The 5549-nt window shown below is 39.6% G+C and overlaps 1 long non-coding RNA gene across 1 annotated transcript; it reads left to right on the top strand.

Annotated features, from left to right (window-relative positions):
- The first annotated feature begins 2756 nt into the window (after window positions 1-2756).
- LOC106526079 (uncharacterized) lies at window positions 2757-5147 on the top strand. Its single transcript, XR_001311208.1, has 3 exons — window positions 2757-4064; window positions 4202-4296; window positions 4440-5147. It is a non-coding gene; the product is annotated as an uncharacterized LOC106526079 (long non-coding RNA).
- The last annotated feature ends 402 nt before the right edge of the window (window positions 5148-5549 follow it).

The following is a 5549-nucleotide window of genomic DNA, read 5'->3' as shown; positions in this document are numbered from 1 at the left end:
AGTTTACTTCCAAGAAATTAAGTATTTTAAAACACAATTTAAATTTTACTATTTTTAATAATAGATATTTTATGTTTTGCCTTTGTGTTTGTTAAATGATTATATTTATTTTTTAAACTTTTTACACAAGTCTTTATTTCCATGTATTGCTTTTGCATTTCTCTGTTTTTACTTTACCTTATGCATTTCTGCTTCATTATGTAATTAAGGTGGGGAGTCCTTATTGGGTCAGCTCCTCTCCTAATGGTCAACAGACAGGAAGGAGCTGAATTCACGTGCAGGTTGCACTGCAGCACACCCATGGCCATATGTCAGTTCAATGTTCGAGGTTTTAGGACTTAAAAATAAAATGTGTCAGTTCAAATGTCTTCTCTGTTTACCACGGGTAAAGTACCTTTCAGCATTCCATAACTCAACATCTAACCTGAGAAAGCACATTGAGGTAAGTCAGCAAACTTTTTTCTCACTAGTTTAAATGCTTTAAATGAAGTTGACTTTGGTTAGGGTGGTTGTGGTTTAATGCTGTGAGAGATGATTGAAAAATARYYDACCATTGTGTGCTAACTGCTAGCTTAGAGCCCCGTGCGGGTGCACCTTGGGGCTCTGCGCTCGGGATTCCTCTCGGGCCCTTGGGCTCTGGTCTTCCCTATGTCTGCCTCGTGTCTTGGGGTTTGGGTCTCCGGTCCTCCACAGTCACTATTAAATATTCCATTGGAGAAATCTTGTATATACACNTGTTCAATACTTATTTTACCCGCTATATATATGTATATGTATACACACTCACACTCATTGAGGATTTATTCTCTCTATACATGGCTTAAAACACTTTCTTCATTTGTTTTCAGAATATTTAGAATAAATGGCCCTATGAAAAACTGAAGAAATGCTTTACCTGCCTGAATATGGGTTTTACCTGCCCCGGGCAGTCAGCCAATAGGATTTGTCGAACCCTGCTTGTGGTAAACTGGTCACATGCAGGGTCTGTGTTGGTGATTCTTGCTGTAATATGTAAAGTAATTATTGATAAAGTAACCATGCTGTGGCTTCACCTGTTCATTTTCTTTTAAAGAAAGAAAAAGTAGCTTACAAAGCTRTCGTATTACCGGCCCCAAGAACAGTACCACAGCAATAAAGATAACCCACCTGTGAACAGGTAAATAACTGACATGGCACAGGCTGCTGGTGATCAGCTCCTCATCTGAAGCACATCTGCTCTTTATTGGCTTACAGTAATATGAACATGTAATACATGACTTTTTTTCTGTCTCAGTATATTTCAACAGACTGCCTTAAAATGACATTAGTACATTTGTATAATGGACCACTTTGCTACATGTTTCATAAATATGGTTTTAAACTGTTGGCTACTTGTAATTGGCCAATAAAACACTTGACTGAAAGTCTAAGAATAAACTCACAAAGAAAGGAAGTGCATCCTTTTTGAAACATTTTAAAATGATATAAAATTACACACAAAACAGCAGGTACTGTTACCTTTTTATGACTCTATAACTAGTCAATATAATTAAGATGCAAACAATCTCACCAAACAGTAAATATAATTATGTCATCTCTTAATAGTTTTTTAATGTAATATTACAGGATAACAATTTTATTAAAACAGTTTCTCAACATATTTACACTTTTTATACTTATCAGGTAATCATTTCTTACATCAATTTCATTTCAATAAAAAAGAAAAGTGGGAGAACTGATACATGCTGTTAAGAGTTGATGAAATGAACCTGTTTAAAACCAGTGTCTGGGAGCTCAACATGCTAAGCTAACTTAAATGAATAGGATTAAAGTGGACCTGTTAGCTAAAACTCATGTCACTTAACTGTGTCAGATGTTGCATCAGGCAACTGCCTCATCGATGGCAAACTTTTTAACCTAAACTTTGGTTTATAAAACATTCAAAATAAAAATGAAACAGATGATCAAACAGAATCACAACATGGGTCAACAACACCACAACAACGAGCCATTTCTTCAGTACCAACCTGWAAACAGGTAAATAACTGACATGACACAGGCTGCTGGTGACCAGCTCCTCACCTGAAGGCAGAGYGGTGGCCCCGCCCCCTCAGCAGGACAGGTGCAACAGTCCGTGTCACGCGCTCACAGGCATTAGTCCGTCAGTGCAGTAGTGATCTAACAACATTACTTGTTAGATAAAACAAACATGAAAATTAAAAACCATAAACAGACTTAAAAGGAAAAAAATAGTATAGGTCCTCTGGACGGGTTCTTCTTTAATGAAACGTTTCGTCTCTCCTCCAAGAGACTTCTTCAGTCTGAGAGTTTCAGGCTAAATTCAGGCTTTTAAGCCCTGCCTCCAAAAAGAATGTCCCAACACAGACGAGCTACATCTAATGGCCAGAACTCTGCAGTTTTCACTCATTTACAGGCCAGCGGTCACTCTTTCAGAGATGAGGATGTTCTCATTCTTGATAGAGAGGAACGTTGGTTTGAGAGGAGTAAAAGAAGACATTTTTGTAAAGAAAGACCGTCCATCATTAAACAGAGGTGGAGGCCTCCATTTTCAGTTGTCCCCCTCCTACAGTGCTGCCATTGGCAGTATCACTCCACCCCCTGTTAACAATAGGTGTTAATTAGGTGTGAATGATAGCCATGTGATGTGAGTATCAGTCACATGGAGGCAGGGCTTAAAAACCTGAATTTAGCCTGAAACTCTCAGACTGAAGAAGTCTCTTGGAGGAGAGACGAAACGTTTCATTAAAGAAGAACCCGTCCAGAGGACCTATACTATTTTTTTCTTTGATTTTTACCTGGATTACTGAGATGCATCAGGACAACTAACAGACTTATGGTCACCTTTATTTTCTTTGGGTGCACCACAGTCACATCGGTGCTACGTGATTTAAAAGAAGCAGTTTTCATCACGTGTCTAGTCACACACGTGCGTCTTTCTATCTTTGTGAGGACCACCCACAGCGCTCAGCCTYGCTCTGTGCCGTCTTTTCCCCACCAAGTTAGGCGAGGGGTGCAAAAACTAACTCGACGTGATCTGGACTTATTTAAATAGAGATGACTCTATGCTGTGAAATTCTTAGAGGGGCGGGCCGTGTCGTTGGTGTGGGGGTCTGACCCCCTTGTATGATGGTAGGGGAAACACTGAAAAGCAAATTTGAGTATGTAATGAGCTTTGTGTTTGTCAGGTAATGTAATAAATGTAAGGTGTTCATGGATGTCTTTTAGACTTTTTAAGTTTTACTGGTCAGCAGTTAATATTATGACTTTCTTTGTTCAGTCAGTAAAACATTTCAGTGGCTGCAACACGAGTAACAGCAGTGCTCAACTCCATCAGCCTAAGGCTTTCTGAGCACCGCTCCACTGGAGAGGCAGATCATGCTTACCACCAGCTGGAGTGCATCAGAGGCTTTTAGGAGGATACTGGGACCAGTTTGTGAATGCTGAACAGGCCTTACAGGAACTGGAGGAAGCATTGGATCCCCAACATCAGTTACAGGTTCAGAGTTCCTACAGTAAAGATGGACAACAGAGGTCATCCAGCTTTCAGCATAAACCGACAGCAGTTGGATTTGCTTCACTTTGACTTTACAGCTTCAGACACTGTCCATGTGTTGTGTGTCAGTGTGAGGACAATAACGAGAAGACTTAAAGAGGACGGACCATCAGTGCAACAGATGTTCAGTGACATCACGAGTGCAGATTTACAAACCGTTGTCTCTGCATATCTGCACACAAACACAAATTCAGGTTACAGGATGGTAAATGGTACTAAGGAGCATGGGTATCAGGGAAGGATTATTTATGAAGGAAAGTAATCAAAATGTAATTTTCATAATGTTGCATCACTTATTTGGTACAGTCTGTGATTTCAATGGTTGGTACATGTCAATATGTTAAAATATCAGGATTTCTAAAGTGACCTAGAATTAGTCATTGTTACATGGACGAGGCTTTTAGTCAATAAGTCTGGTTAAGTTTGTCTTTTTCTCCTCTCAGTGACCTGCAGCGTTGTCCTCCCTCTGCAGTGCTCTGCTGGCTGTGGAAGGAAGTCAGTGAGGAGTTAGGTACAGAGTAACATGATCACTTACAGCAGACTGACAAGTTATTTAATGTGCACAAATCACACACACACACACACACACCTCAGCACCATAAAGTGTAAAACGAAACATTGAAATAAGGTTTGTTTGAAATTTTACAGACATTTATTGTGGTTCAGCTGGGTTTATTCAATGTTTCCAAATACTGACTGACTCAGTGAGGACACCGATCCTTTGTTGGAGCAGTGTTTCTCCTGTAGGTACCCACATTAAATTAGCTAAATGAAATGACTTCCACRTCACGATTTGGTCAGCTGCAAATAATGTAGTTTAATTGTACTTTAATGTAACGAGAACTTCGATGTTTTTGTTTTGATTTAATTTTTTTTTTTTTTACAGAGTCTCTGAGTCTAGGCTGAGAGAGACAATGCAAGCTGTTGACCCTTTTGGTAATGTCCTTCGTGGTTTATGCTTGAACCTGTTCAGCGACGATCGTACTCTGTCCCTGCCCCGTTGTCTTTGTGGCTTTTGGATGGTTCTCATAAGCTTATTCAGCAAGTAACTTTAAAATACTTTTGTATTTTTAATGATGCACATGTGACTCCTGCTAYACTCATTGTGTTTGTCATCAAGATGGAGAATTGTCATTCACGGGTGCATTGATGGCTACAGCAGGAAGATAATGTACCTTCATGCTTCTAACAACAACAAGGCTTCAGCAGCTCAGCAGGCCTTCTGGAGCTGTGCAGCAGTTTGGTTTGCCTCACTGTGTCCGCAGTGACAAGGGTGGTGAGAATGTCGCAGTTGCCAGGTTTATGCTTGACCATCCACTCCATGGACCAGGTATGTTTATTACTCACTGTACCCTACAGAGCTGCTGAAATGAAATAAAGTCTGACCCTGGATTTACACTCGATGTGACTCCACTGTGCTGTGGTGTCCCTTCATGTTTTAATAAATAGTGCTGATTAGAGGTGCAGCTACAAGCGGTAATGTTCCTCAACTTTTACAGAATTAACGAGTAGTTCGTGAACTCAAAACACCAGAAATCCTGACAAAATGAGCTGCTAGTCCACAGCTCATAGGCTGAGCTCCTCTCTGTCACCCCCCCCCTCCCCCCGCAGGTCAGACAGTCCTGGTCAGGATGATTAACCCTTAAAGGCCCAGATAATAATCAGTCTTTAAAATGTGATAAATAAATAATTCTCAGTGACTGAGAGGAAGTTTTCCATAATTGCATTTTTAACTGTTATCCTTTATATCTGCAAGAGTTAAAGTTGTTCTAGTTCTAATAATTATTAGAAAGGACATGATTTGAGGTTTTTACTGATAATATTTTATTTAAAACATGTTACAGAAGTCATAAGAAGCAGGTTTATTTTGAACAAACGTGTTCATTCCTACAAAAAAGTCAAATATATTTACAAACAACACTTAAAGCTGCTGTATGTAGTTTCTTGAGTACCCAAAAACTTAGAAAATTTTTGAACAGAAACAACCTTGTAGTCC

This window comes from Austrofundulus limnaeus, unplaced genomic scaffold, assembly GCF_001266775.1.
Source record: "Austrofundulus limnaeus strain Quisiro unplaced genomic scaffold, Austrofundulus_limnaeus-1.0 Scaffold257, whole genome shotgun sequence".
Classification (NCBI taxonomy): domain Eukaryota; kingdom Metazoa; phylum Chordata; class Actinopteri; order Cyprinodontiformes; family Rivulidae; genus Austrofundulus; species Austrofundulus limnaeus.
The sequence above is the reverse complement of the archived record's forward strand: the minus strand, read 5'-3'. Positions and strand labels throughout refer to the sequence as shown.